The 15,675-nt window shown below is 37.5% G+C and overlaps 1 protein-coding gene and 1 long non-coding RNA gene across 2 annotated transcripts in view; one reads left to right on the plus strand and one right to left on the minus strand.

Moving 5' to 3' along the window:
• Nucleotides 1-15,675, plus strand: part of LOC134746029 (uncharacterized) — a 129,621-nt gene that overhangs the window by 95,658 nt on the left and 18,288 nt on the right. The gene's annotated exons all lie outside the window — the stretch shown is intronic.
• Nucleotides 6,712-11,083, minus strand: LOC134745767 (uncharacterized). Its single transcript, XR_010128206.1, has 3 exons — nt 8,320-11,083; nt 7,010-7,147; nt 6,712-6,926 (listed from the first exon to the last, which is right to left on the minus strand). It is a non-coding gene; the product is annotated as an uncharacterized LOC134745767 (long non-coding RNA).

Below are 15,675 nucleotides of genomic sequence, written 5' to 3' on the forward strand. Positions count from 1 at the left end.
GTATTAAATGAAAGTGCTCGGTTTACACATTTATATTGTTTTTTAAATTACGATATTAAAATAATTGGCAAGATTTATAAAAACCAAATAAAATAAACAAAATATAGGTAGGTAATATTTGACATTTGACAAGAAAGATTACGGGTTACCACAGATACAGTTTATTTTAATCTCTATGGGGACTGGACTTAAATCTATCAGTTAATCGCACGCGGTTTTCGATCCTTTGCAGACTATTCAATTGATCTAACTTTTTGGCGAACCGATAGTTCTCGGTTCGGGGCGAATTACTAGAAGATTTTTCAATATCATCAGACCATCACCGTCAGAGCATGCATTGATAATATTTTCTATAGTAGAATTCGTGTCTGTAAAAATATAGCCCTATTTTTTTAACGATTCCATTTTAAAAAATCCAACGGCATTGTAAAAAAGCAAACTTTATTTTTAAACGCGTAGAACATAGTTTATTCTAACTCGGGCGAAAATAATCAAAACGAAGGCGGCCCCAGAGGCTCGCGAATTTAAAAACTTTTGTAATAGAAAGTATTAAAATTGTTCTCTTATTTGCGTATTTTGTAAAAACCCCCATTATGGAAGTTTACTTTAGCTAAGCCAGTTGTAGAAAGTTTTAGAGTCGGTTATAATACCTATAATGTAACCATGTCTAAAGCCTGTAAATAGCTGATGTACTATCGGCCAAAGCCAGAGTAGACCACTTTCAAAACAGTATCGCTTGCAAACGTTGATTTTTGACTTGACCCGCCCCTAATTTGTTGACCAATGAGAAACAAAGATCCTTTTTTTTGTAAAGTAGCTGTCATTGTTCACAATCTTTACGTAGCTTGCACGTGTTTTGTCTAGTCTAGTCAGTTGCATCTTGCGCATCTAAAACGCACCACGTGTCTTAACCGTCGCAATTATGAATCACGGCAATTTGTCAACGTATGTGCGAAACCGTATAATTTCTTTAAGAGAAGAAGGATATAATATTAGTCAAATCTCGGAAGAATTACAAATTACGGTAAGTGAATATTTTTTTATTTATACATAGTTGTACGCTGTGCAAAGATAAATAAAAAGTATTTATAGTATTATTAGGTTATTAAGATTTAGTTTTTTTTATTCATATATCCTGCTGTTTTAAGTTAAAAATTGGTTTTCAGTATACATGTGATCGATTACCTCACAATACTTCAACTACTTAATTATTAAAATTTTAAATAATATTATTCGTTGACTTATAGAGTAGAATTGTGTTATTTACATATACGCTTTATCACCTTGTAGCAGAAAACATTTTAGCTGTTTACATGGAGTGTTTAAACATGTAGTAGATATTAGTTCAATACGCAAAGGAGGGTTGCAAGCAACATATTTTGATCATTACATTTCTTTTTTTTAGAGAAATTCAGCACGCCGCTGGATTAAACGCTACGACGGAGAAGCAAGTTTAGAAAATCAACCCCGTCCCCAACCGCAACGCATTATTGCTGGCCAGCGTTTGGACCAACTGATCACCACCTATGAAGAGCATCCATTTACGCCTATTCGGCACTTTGCGGCGGCATTTGATTGTTCTCCGCAAACCGTGCGAAACGCTCTTCATAGGGTCGGCATCCACCACCGAAAGCCGGCAAAAAAAATTGTTTTGACAGATGTTCAAAAAGCAGCGCGCCTCAATTTCGCTCGAGATATGAGGGATTTTGATTTTTCACATGCCATATTTTCCGACGAGAAGTCTTTTAAGTCGAGCCAGGTGGGTCGCAAGAATTTATGGCGTGTGGATAATACACGATACGACCCGCGGAATGTGGTCCCATGTTTAGAGTCAGGAAGAGTTGTAGTTAACATGTGGGCGTGGATGAGTGCAGCTGGGCCAGGAGAGCTCGTATATTTACCCGAGAGGGCCAATGGCGCGAGTTATCTGGAGGTTCTGCAGGACACAATGGTGCCGTCAGTGAGGACAGTGTATCCGGAAGAAGACGTGCCTGAAGTAATATTCATACACGACAACTGCCCTATACACAAATGTCGCCTGGTGCAAAATTGGCTTCAACAGAAACCCAGTGGCATTAAAGCAATACCATGGCCCTCGCGCTCTCCGGATCTCAATCCCATTGAAAATCTTTGGTCCGTAATGGTCCAACGCTGGGATACGAGATCCGAAAGGACCAAAAACGCACTCGTCGCACATGTTAACGAGGTGTGGGACTCGTTGCGCGGATCAAATTTGTGCGAAAACCTTGTAGCCTCGATGCGGAGGAGATTGGATGCAGTCATAGACGCTGACGGGGCACTAACAAAATATTAACCGTGCTTTGCACAAAGCATTGAGGTAACTTTGTTTAAACAACGGTTAATATCAACGGTTAGTGGTTCATCGGTGTTTTACGCTATAGTCTTAAGTCACCTATGTTATTTACGTGTCAATATATTTATTTACGTTCATGCTAAAAATATTTGTTTAAAATGTCAGTTTTGTGTTATTGAGTATTAATTTGTTTTTTTTTCTTGACGAACTTGAGACATGTGTTTGTTACCGACTGTCTTTCATGTGACCGTGTGTTGACTTTCATGTGTTGTTTACACTACGATTCATAAGAAAATTTGTGCAGTGGTTCATAGGTGTTAGTAATCTTGGCTGTAAGTATAAGTAATGTAGGGTTTAAGATCACTTAATTAATAACGTGTCAAGAAATTTAATTATGTGTATTTTTATATATAATTAGCATAAGTAGTATTATTAGATTAATTAGGTTAACTAGAATATATATTAGCTCAGGGTAAAATTTGGTTATATTTTGTTTCGAGTTGATGTTAATAGTGAGTGTGATAGTAACTTTAGTATAGTAACATAACTTAGTATAAGGGTATATAACTAAGTATAAGGCGAAAACAAGATACACTAGCTGATTCAATCTTACAAATTTTACAATATAATATTTTACGCCATTTATTCATTTTTTTATTCGACCCGATAATGCTCGATAGCAACGCAAAGGGCCCACATTGTATAGTGATTACGGTGTATCTGGGTTCTTTTTGCCGCCTTGCCCCGACTCGTAACCCATATTTTACTTGTTTAACCACATTTTAAGTTCGACACGCTGTAACAATCGGTATGATCAACACGTGCAATATGTTCACTTGGATTACTTGGATAGTTATAGATACAGTGATAATATGTGCTAGTGTGTGTTCTTCTTCAAATATTGTTGATTTATATTAATTTACTTTCTCTCATTTAATTTGGTGAAATTAATTAAATTAAATGTCATGTAAAATAAAAACAATATATATATAACTAAATAAGCCTACCCATTTCCTAATAAATAAAATCTTACATTTAAGACTTATATCTATAACCTATTTACTAATCGACTGAAGTACTGACATGTACTGAAGTAGGTCCATTTCCGCCACCGAGGGAAGACGATATTTTCATTGATATAGTAAATCTGAACCGTATTTCTGCATGGAATAGAGTCTACATAGCTCGCACATTTGCACGAGAAGAACCACTCTATGCAGCAATACGGTTGCAAAATGCCCCAATTGGTCAAGATTGATGCTAGTAGTATTCGCTCATTTTGGAGTTTTAGCGAAGGAAATGGTGGTGACACAAATAACGTAACGTTTACATTTATTAAGTCATCTACGGCCTGTTTATATTTAAGTAGGTATATTATTTAAGTTGTTTTTGTTAAGTATTATTGTTAATATAAGTCTAGTTTATATTATTCTTGTATATAATAAATGTATAAAAATAAATACTTTGTATTTTTTTTGTTGGACCAAATTACGTAAGAAAGTAACTCATTTATTTGATAATAAGTGTTATAAAATAAATATTAAAACTAAAACTAACTACAATTATAATAACTAAAGCTAAAAATTCAAAATACCTAACAAAAATTTGTGCCCTTGGTAGGGTGCCCATCACGCAGGCAGCGTTCCCGCGCTGGATTGCTATGATTTTACCATTTTTTGCTAGAACTAAATATTGATTATTTGATCAGCAAAGTAAAAAACGATATAAGACTTGCATCGTATAAAATTTCAGTAATCGAACTATTTGAGTACTTATGAACAGACGGGGTATAGTTAAAAAAATAGTCGCGGCTAATACTCGCGGCATTTTAGTTTGGTGTGAATCTATTGTCTCATATTTTTCTTTGACAGCATGCCGGCACTATAACTTGCCTAACATAGCAAACACCTGCAGAACAATTACGCCGTGCACCAATTACTGCTTGCCTGATGAATGCAGCCCGGACCTAATATTCGAAACCTAAGCAATAAACTAACCCAAATGGCAGTTTAATGCGTTCCAGATGCGTCTCTTTTTCTTAATAGTACGCAACAAAGTATTGCTGCGTAAATGCGAGCGCTTAGTTTTTTCTTTTGTCTCTCCTGAGTCCTTACTCCTTATCCTTAAACCTTGTCGGCTAGCTTTGAGATAGCTAATAACGTGAAATTTATCACAATACAATAGAATAAAAATAGTTTGCCGGGAGTAAAATAAAAATAGTCCATATAAAATGATTCAAATTTATTAATAACTTAAACATATACCTATCATGCAATACAGTAAATTAAAATAAATTAACCTATTCAAAAGTAAAATTAAGGTGTCGGCATGGTCGCTGTGACAACTGAAAATAAAAATTAATCGTTTAATGAAGATGATGGTGTGAACGTAGTAATAGGGTCCCGTTTTCACCCTTTGGCTACACAGGCTACACTACACGGTACACGGTAGCACGGCATTGAGGATCGGCCATAGATAAGTTTTCGAACGTAAAAAACTCAACACGGACCCCACCAGAATTATGCGGTTCTCATAAGATATTACATATTTGATATGAGAAACCACATATGTTTATTATAACCACTTACCCTGTGTTCACATTCCTTCTTGACCATCTCTGTATGCTGGTTTGTATACAGGGTGGCTAAAAAATAAGTGCATTCCCGTTGCCAGGGAGGTTTTGGGATTATACTGAGCATCTTTTACTATGGGACCAACCCCGAAATCGCGAAAAAAATTTGACTGTTCCATACATTTTGGCTGGTCCATTTTTTATGGGAGGTATATATAATTTATAATATTATAATTTATAATATAATAATTTATCATATTTATATTTGATATGTTGCATCTTGAATAAATATCTGGGCATGCCATTTTCATATTTATATATGCCATACGGGGACCAACATATTTTGAGCTTTCTGTTCCAACAGTTGGTATACTAGTCTAGGGCTCAAAAATATTATGGTTCTCGCATAGACTGTTCAAACAAAGGGCTGTTTGTTCTTTGAACGAACCTAATATTCATATATGTATCAATATTCAACACTGGCTTACTATAATCTAATACTTAGTATAAGCCCATTGTTGTAGACTCTCAAAACGCAAAGGCAGTTGCTTGAGGACTTTGAGAGAGACAGGCAAGGCAGTGAGATGCTGTAAAGAGTAGGTAAATGTAACATTAGTAAATTAGGATAGTGACTTTCTAGTTTCAAAATGGTGATATTTATGGACGTAGAACGTGTTTTAGATAGGTATGATTATATTTTTATGTTAGATATTGGACTTATTTGGCCGTGGGACCTTACACATTTTGTTTTGAGGCGAGAGTGTTATTGTGGATTAGAAATCGAGCGACAAGGACAATTGGATCATTTTATTGTTGACATTAGTTTTGGAGTTAATGTTTTAATTTTAGTTGACCAACCGTACTTTTGGTGTAGTGTGTGTCGAAGGTGCATATACGACCACCATTTACCGGAGGAGTGCGAAGTGTGTGAAGAAAAAAGTAAGGGCTAAACTGCGTTTACCGGGTGCGTATATATATATTTAAATGTATGTATTTATTTATTGGACCAATAAACTATCCTACCTATTTCCTAATAAATAAAATCTTGCGTGTTCAGATCACGTCGGGGTCACCAATGTGGCAGTCGGGGTTTGGTAATGTGTTGGGATTGTTAGAAATAAAAGTCCATACGCGGTAACAATAATTAATCTATATTAAAAACTAAAAACTAAACTTACACAAATAACACAAACAAATTACACTTACACAAGTCGCATTTAACACTTATATCTAAAACCATAAGCCATTATAACAGATTGCCTACTGAACTAAAAATCATTACGGATCACTCGGTGTTTCATAGGGAATTGAAAATATTTTTATTGAGAGGTTGCTTTTACAAAGTGGATGAAATTTTTGATAATATTTAAAATTTAGGCTTATTATATTATGATTACACTAAGTTTTTAATAATTATAATTTTTTGAATAAATGTATGACTATAAGGTTATACTCATACATTTATTAAAAAAATATAATAATAAGTAGGCTTATTTACTAATTTAATACGTGATGGCCGCGGCTTCACGGCGGCGGCTGTCTGCAATAACAAAATATATAGGTTAACATTGATGCTATAGTAGTATTCGCTCATTTTGTAGTTTTAGCGAAGGAAGTGGTTATTTACGTTGCCAAATTTAAAGCATAGACCTTCACTCACTTTCGTTCGCTTCGGTCCAATTTTTTTGTCGAGATAGTTTTAGGAAATTATTTAAAATGGCGGAGTTGACACAAATGACGTAGGTGCCATTGGCATCTATTCTAAGACGCATAGAACCATTGCGGCTCGTTACAAAAACGATCGTGAATATCAACATACCCTAGTAGGGTTTCCTGCAAAGCATGCACCCTGGCGCCGCGCAGGGTAATGCTGCGGTCGGCGGCCGGGTGCGTCGGTCTTGACGCCCCGGAATAGCAACCGGCCGCGACCTGGTCCGCCCCGAGCCCGGCCTTGAGGGTCGAATACGGCGCGCAACCCCAACCGGGGTCGGTGGCGGGGTCGGCGGTATTGAAGCCGCCGAGGGTTCCATCTGAGGCCCTCTAACAAAAAGCGAAACAAAATGAAAATTTCAACGATAATGTCACGCAAGGGGAAACTAAGACTTAGTACTGAACGTTCTTACCTAAGGCAAAGGCGCAGGGGCATGCCGCACCCCCAGCATGTTTCAGCTGCCGGCGACGACGCCGGCTGCTCTGCTGCTTGTGCCTCTGCGCCCTCCGCCTCGTCCTCCGCACCCTCTCGCTGTCTTCGTGTCCTGAAGCTTCAAGCAAACATATCCCATTATGAATTTGTAAATTTACATAACTCGAATATGTATTATATAGTTACAGAACTTACCTAAGGCATTGAAAAATGTCTCTCAAAAAATCCATTATTTTATTTAGTTATATATGTTCGGTTCGGGCCTCGTCACTGAACTGAACAAGAGCATCGTAGAGATCGAGCTTACAGTTTACCAATTATCATTTTGTTTATTATATCATATTTCTCAAAGAGTTGTTTTGGGAACTCTCAACACCGCCGAATAACGAAATAGGAAACCCTTTAAGGTCCGCCACACCGCCATCTTAATACTTACAACAACATAAGGGTCAGCATAAATTATAATCAAACTAGCAGTTTCCCGCGACTCGTCTGCGTGGAATAACCCTTTAAAAGCTTCCAACTTTTCTGGGATAAAAACTATGCTATGTCCATTCCCGGGACTCCAACTATATACGAAATTTCAACTTAATCGGTTTAGCTAGCGCTAACGAGTGCGGCCGAGTCAAACAGACATTCAGTAAACAGAGTTATTACGTAACTTACTAATAAAACTTAAGCCTAAATAATGGGTTAAAGACGCGGGCGCTGTATCCTAGAACTCATTATGGCTTGTTTAAAAAAAGCTTCCAAGTATGGTCGAACAATTATTTAACGGCCACCAGATGTGTATCTTTCTATCATAGAATGACTTTTACCTGACCCATAATTATTATTTGCAAACAGTTATTTTAGTCATGGTTATTTTTTTAACCAAGACACAAACAGATATGCTCTTCTTAATTATGCTATATTTTAAAGAAATAGTTATAATTATACGATTATTATATTTACCCATGATTATTTTAGTACAAAGTTCATTTTTTATTTTATTTTAAATGTTTATCAAGTCTGTTCTTAAAACTGTTCACAGAGGGAGCACTTATAACTGTCTTTATTACCTTAAACGTTAAACTTATTTATTACCGATCCTCAATACCGTGTAGCATTCATATACACTTTTTTTTAACATCATTTTCACAAGTAATTTTCCACCCATTGGAACCATATTAGCGGATTATCACAAACAAGAAGCATTTACTATTACAGTAATAATAAAATAACTAGGCAACATTAGAAAACAATTTGACTTAACTACAATAGGTAAGTAACTAATTATTTAAAACAAACCTCGTGTGCTCTTCCGATGCGTTATCTCCTTCCTGCTAGAGTCCTTCAGTCCACTTTCGCAAACAAAAAAAGGTCCTCGCGCCGTGATCATAATATTTTTTATAGCCATTGCTTCGTGTTTCAGAGTCATCTACAATAAATAAGTGATAAATATTAAGTAGTCTTTATAGTTAACATTATCGACTACCATCAGCATCACGTGTCGAATAATTTACTTACCATGAAATATCACAAATTCACAAGACAGCGGAGTATTAGTAATAGGGTCCCGTTTTTACCCTTTGGGTACGGAACCCTAAAAACGTGATTTTTTTGCCGTTTTTTGCGTAATGTTATGGAACCCATCGTCGGTTTTTTTTGTAGTTTCGATGTTATTACTCACATATAAATGTAAAAGAAAAATGACATCTTTTACACGACTGCCCGAAAAAGGAGAAAATTGTAATCATGGCATGTCATACTAACATATAACATAAGTCAGAGTCCCTAGACTACAAGAAAAAATAGCTATTACAGAAAAGCGCGTTATTGTTATGCAAAAGAGAATTGTGGTAAACATTTCACTCTTATGTTGCAGAGGGAATTGATTTGTTAGCTGTTATCGACTGAACTTGAGAGTGCCAGAACTAAAGTGGCTAAAACTTAAATTTATTAACACTTCGAACAATCCAAAATATTTTAACATCGTCTCGACGTCATTTGGTCTTGTGAGATCTTACGTGAAACAGGAGACTTGTGTTTGTGTTCTAAAATGGAAAGAAAGTAAGTACTCATGGAATAATATTGTATTTAAAAATAAAGTTAAATCACCAATTTTGGATATTGATACCCTAGTGCCCATATGACTGTGCGGAAGTTCCGAAAAAAGTTAAGATTTCAGTGAAATGGTGATTACACTATAGTATGCTCACTGGTGCAAAGATATTTATTTTTCTACAAAATAAGTCAAAATTGACCACTAGGGTATCGATATACGTAGTATTAATACCTTATCATTTGCACATATTAGGATTTAGACATAGTGATTTAGTTCTAATTAATGACGTGATATTGGAAGATCAAAATTAAGATAACAACTAACTGCCACTGTCAAATCTGTTCTAATTTTATTCTAGATCGGTTATATTTTTGGTCTCTATTTCTGAGCGCTCCCCAGCGCTTACACATTTCTGTTTGGCGTAATGGTTGACTGGGAGAGAATACGTTAAGGCATGCCTTTTGAACTCTTTTTGTGTGCATTGTGCAATAAAGTTTAAAATAAGTAATAAACTGTTTATTCTGTTTGCAGCGGAATTAATACGCCACCACCGTCATCGCCGGACGGTGTAACACCACCGCCGACACCGGAGGCGTCGACTTCGTCGGCGAGCGAACTGGACTCGCCGCCGAGGTCACCTACACTGCCGCCAACACCACCACCTGACCTTGTGGCGGCTGTTATATGGTGGCCACCGGCTCCTCTGCAGGAGCGGAGGCACAGCGCTCCTTTTTAATTTACTATGGGACCACAATTAAATAATAAAACAGTTCTATAGTAGTATTATTTCTAATTCTTTGTTGAACTTGTTCCTCCATTGTTGTTGCTCCATTATTTTTTTTTGAAATTTTCAACCTAACCAGTCAGTAAGATAAAAAGGTGGCTCGACAAAAGGCAAATTCACACCAGAGTTCTTTAGATTTAAATTTACAACGTTTGTTGTATGGGAGCCCCACTTAAATATTTATTTTATTCTGTTTTTAGGATTTGTTGTTATAGCGGCAACAGAAATACATCATCTGTGAAAATTACAACTGTCTAGCTATCACGGTTCATGAGATACAGCCTGGTGATAGACGGACAGACAGACGGACGGACAGCGGAGTCTTAGTAATAGGATCCCGTTTTTTATTACTGTTTGGGTAAGGAACCCTAAAAATTGAATTTTTAATGAAATGTTTTATTTCATGTTTTATAGATGTTTGTAAAATTTGGTAAGTAATTACCTACAATTATCATGAGTGCTATAGAGAACTTGAAACGTCGAAATTGAATATTCCAATAATATTCAAATATGTAATACGGATAGTAATCCGTGACACAATCTATTTATTTATTTAATTTTATATTGAGGTATGGTGGCATATTAAAATGATGTAACAATCCTTTCCAGGGCCACCGTAAGATATCATGATATAAAGAAAAATAAAACCCATCGCGGCTCAAAGGATCGAAAGCCAGATGGGTAAAGCCGTCGAGATTGTTAATTTTTGTCTGAACCAAATCTTCCAGTTCGTTTTCATCGAATATGTAAGCACTACTGGCGTTGTTGTTAGTTGATTCTATAAAGCAATGCTTGTTTCCCCATTTCGCAAACTTAATAAAAGTTGGTGTTTCTATAACATTTTTGCATTTTCATCAAACCCTCCTAATTTTGGTTAAAAATGCCGTGGCCGTATTCTCCGAGTGCTTTTAAACTATCAATTATTTTCATATTTAAACATTTACAAAAATACGTTTAAAACGTTTGAAAGATTAGACACACTATCATTTTATTCAATTTGTAATACGCATTTGTAATACGTATTAATATATTTATAACATTTTGCTGTTATTCTTATTGGACCACTGTTTACATTCTGACAGAAAATCACAAAAAACTTCAAAAGAAATTCTAGTGGTCCGCCCCCAAATTTCATTGGTGGACAAAAGCTGACAAGCCTCGGGCAGATGTTCCCGCTTCAAACAAAATGCGCCTTTAAGGTGGTCGACTCTGGCTTTGGCCGATAGTACCTATATCATGTAAAGTACCAAAAATAGTTTGTTTTTCAATTTGTCATTAGATTTAAATCCGACAATCCTTTTTGTAAAGCAGATCTATGAGCGCATTTATTTCAATGACTATTGGTTTAGCTGCTAATATTTAGTACCAGTTGCACCATCCGCACTTGACAGACTGATCAACGTCACCCGGCGCGCCGCGGCGGTTTACTATGAAACTTTCCATAGGCACAATAAAATTTAGCGAACTCTTTAACGATGATAATTTGTTAAACAGTTGGGTGCAACCGCCCCTAATAGTTCCAAACTTGGCACCTTTTCAGATACCACTATTTTTAATGCTTCATACAACATTGGGTATTATGTTAGACCTATATTTGGTCTACCGTGATTGCTGTCATTTAGTTCCCCCACCAGACACCACACATAGCCAATCGCCCTTATTGCACAATCAACTAATACCGCCATCAACGTTATAGGTAGTGCCAACAACAGAGCGTGCAAAAAAAAAACAATAGATAACACGCGAAACAACAATGTGCACCCGACTTACGCACAGGGTGGATTGGAGGACTGGGTCAGGGGTGTTACCTCCCTCGGCCCACCCCCTGAACACCCCACCCACCCCGTGCGTGTGACTTCGCCTGTTTTTCTACTCTTCCGCGAACAGATTTATTTTTCTGCTGCCGAATTTTTGTTTTTAAATTTTTTGTGCTTTTTGGCTGACTTTTTTATTTTATTTTGGAGTGTTGTTGGAATCGGATGATCTTTTTTCGTGAAACAAAAGCCGGATTCAAGCCATTATTGTTCATTAGCAATATTGGGAGTATTTTTACTCCATTATTGCCGTCGATGTTTCGATTTTGATTAATGAGGTGTCACGTGATGTGTGGAGTGACGAGAAAGGATCGGATTAAGAATGAGTATATTAGGGGAAGTTTGAAAGTAGCACCAGTAACGGAGAAGATAAGAAGTAGTAGGTTAGCGTGGTATGGGCATGTGATGAGGAGGGATGAATGCCATATAGGCAAAAGAATGTTAGGGATGAATGTTGATGGACGGAGAGTGTATGGTAGACCCAAAAAGCGATGGATGGATTGTGTGAAAGAGGATATGAGAAAGAAAGGAGTGAGTGCTGAGGTGACGAAAGATAGAGGAGAATGGAAGAGAAAAACATGTTGTGCCGACCCCACATAACGTGGGATAAGGGCAGGAAGAAGAAGAAGAACGTGATTTGTATTTATAACCAAAGTAACAATAAAATATTAACCAACTTTCGAAAGGGAGAAGATAAAAAAACGTAACTGAATCAGGTTTTAAGGTTTTATACGTTTTTAATACGCATCTGTGAGTATTCCCCAGCAAGTAGTTACCGCTACGCTTCTAATGGCGGGTATACCTAGTTAAAAATGTACTGATATGTACTTATTTTAAATGGGACTATGACTTAAATGGTTATAATGTCAATATACGAATACTTACATAACGTGCGCAATGCAAATGAAGTATCTAAACCGTAGCACCTAGCTCCTAACATTATTGAGTTTCTCTCCTCCCTACGCCACGTCGCCTGTCACGAGTGTCACGCCACAAATGTCGCCAATTTCACGATTCGTGTCGACGCCACTAACCGCGACAATGCAACGTCGCGCCGCGTATCGTCGCCGATTGTCGCGGTTGTCTTATTTGCATGAATAGGTATCTATATGCATAAGTATATAAAGCTCAGACCTTGGAGAGACGTATAGGTTCATACTTATCATATTTTTAAACCGCTCTAAAAAGGCAATCACCAGCCTGACATCATTTACTTCGAGAGTAAAAAAATAAAATCTCAACCTTTCGTGTTTTCAAGAATTGTAGGAAAAATAAGACAAGAATTGTATAACATCGTAAGCAAAAAGTGCCTGAAATCCTGTATCTAAAACATAACACTGTTTGAGATACTTTCGGCACTTCTTTAGATTTAATTTAGAAATTTTGAGAAAACCTTAAAAAATGCAGACAACATTCTCGACAACACACCCATAACACCTAATAACAGGATAATCCGTCATATCCTGGATAATTATGTGATTAATAATAATAATCGATCATTTAGAGCCGACACTTTCAAAACCGATCGTTAAAGTTATTTAATGAAAATTGACGTGTTTTAATGGATGAGACATGTAAAACTGAGTCACTGTCGAATAACCCACACTCTAAAAGCTAAGTATATCACATTCGATCCGATATCAATTCTTGCACGTTTCAGTCCCATAGAAATACTGGAAAAATTTGTTGTACTTACACAGACAAGGCCAGTTGCTCATCAAATGAGCTGACAAATCCTTTCTGTAAGTTTTTCTTAGTTGCAAGACGCACGATTAACAAAGAAAAAAAGGCAAAGTTATCTAGTGTGAGCGAAAATTATTAGCAATAAGAAAGGAGACCAGAGGGCCTACCGCGAAGTACGCGAAACGCTTCGTTCATTCGTTCGTCTATTTGCCTCTCCATCGCTCGAATATGCAAGAGCGACAACGAGGCTGATAACAATTTTCGATGTACGCGGTAAAGATAGAGAGAGATATCGACTCATCTATTTATATACATGGCTGCCGCTGCAAATACCCCATGCCCGACAGCACTACGTGCTTGAGATGGTATCGGTCGTAAGCATTATCGTCCGATAGCTGGTGGAGATCCGACACTGATATTCTGGACGTGACAATGAGGAAGACAGATAGGAACATATTTCACACATTTTATTTAATCCGATATCGTTCGCCGACATTGGATAATGTGAAAGCGCTCTTACTTGGTTCAAACAATGATTAAGCTATAGAGATAAGTTTGTATGCGAAGTATATTAGAGCTGTCACTAAAACCTATTATACTTAGCGCCTCTTGCACCATCCCACTAACCCAGAGCTAACCGGTTAAACCTAGGGGTTACCATGGCTACCAGTACAATTTGACACTGGGTTAACAGTTTAGCCGGTTAACCCCGGGTTAGTAGGATGGTGCAAGTGGCGCTTAGTGTTAGCCTGTAACGTTACTCTTATTACCTACTATCTCCTAACATAGTGATTACTGAGTCGGAATGTTTTACGCTACTATGTAACGTTAGGAGCAGTTTTATGCCTTTAAGGCTCATAAAACGACCGTAAAATAAATAACGCCTACCTACTTAGTTTAGCTGGTGCCTTTTCTCCTTGCTGATTTCACATTAAATGTATAGAAAATCAAACTGTCATGTTTGCAGCATGGATTGAAAGTAAATTCATTCAAATTTTTATACCTACTTATAAGTACTTATTTATGAATTAAAACCATCTAATTTACCTACCTAAAAATAATTGATGATGTTTTTTGGGGGATGTATTAATTAAACCGTTAACTTTAAAAAATAAAGGAGTTTATTTACAGCCGACAATAAGTCCCTTTTGGGTGAAATATATTAATCCCACTTAAACCGCCATATAGGTACTTAAATGTAATCAAGTTCGAGCCTAGTTTATTTATTTAGTCGTATGGCATATTACAATTCATGGTCGCTTTACAGATTTACAAATTAATAGTTAGGTTCTTCACCCAATGGGCTGCGTCGTCGCTTAGCTTAAGTAAGTCCAGAGGATCTCCTGTGTACTTCCTTTTTGGGCACTCGCGGACTATGTGGTAAATGGACTGTACAGGTGCTCCACAGTCGCACTTCGGTGTATCTCGCCACCCACACTTAAACATAAATTCTCCGGATCGCCCGCTTTCAGTGCGGAGTCTATTTAGTTGGCACCATTCCCGTCTCGGGGCCGAAAAACCTTGCGGTTTGTGGGTGGGATCGTAGCTGGCATGGGATGCCCTGGGCAAGTTAGCAATCCAGTCCGCTCTCCATTTATCTTTAATGTTAAAACTGCTCTCTTTAAGTTCCTGTGCCGTATTGTATGGTGGATGTCGGGATTTTAAGCGTAGCCTAGGCGGACAGAAAAATTTCGAGAAGACGGGCAGCTTTGGATCTGCAGCAATTTTGTTTGCTTCCTTTAGCAGGGCTTGTTGTCTCCTAAGGTGAGGCGGAGCAATGTGGCTCAGAGCAGGCAGCCATTGTGTCGGAGTGGACTGTATGGTACCAGTTATGCACCGCATGGTTTTTCGCAGCTGGACATCGACTTTCTCTACGTGCGCACTATTGAGCCATACGGGTGCGCAATATTCGCCAGCAGAGTAAACTAGGCTGAGTCCCGTCGTACGAAGCACGTCAGCGCTGGCTCCCCAAGTAGTTCCAGTCAGGTTGTGTAGGATATTATTACGGGTTCCTAGTTTTTTGCTCAACTTACAGAGGTGGGAGCAATATGTAAGAGAGCGGTCTAAGGTTACGCCGAGATATTTTGGCTGTGGGTTGTATACAAGGGTTTTACCGTCAAAGTTTACTGAGGGGGTGTATGAGGCCAGTCTGTTATTTAGGTGGAATGTGGAAATCTCTGTCTTGCTAGCATTTGGTACCAATCTCCACCTTTTAAAGTACAAGTTAAGCAATTGCAAATCTGTGGTGAGTTGCGCTTCCGACGACTTGAAAGTGCTGTGCTGGTAAGTTAAAGCAATATCGTCAGCATAGACAAATT

The sequence above is a fragment of the Cydia strobilella genome, chromosome 12 (assembly GCF_947568885.1).
Source record: "Cydia strobilella chromosome 12, ilCydStro3.1, whole genome shotgun sequence".
In the NCBI taxonomy this organism is placed as follows: Eukaryota; Metazoa; Arthropoda; class Insecta; order Lepidoptera; family Tortricidae; genus Cydia; species Cydia strobilella.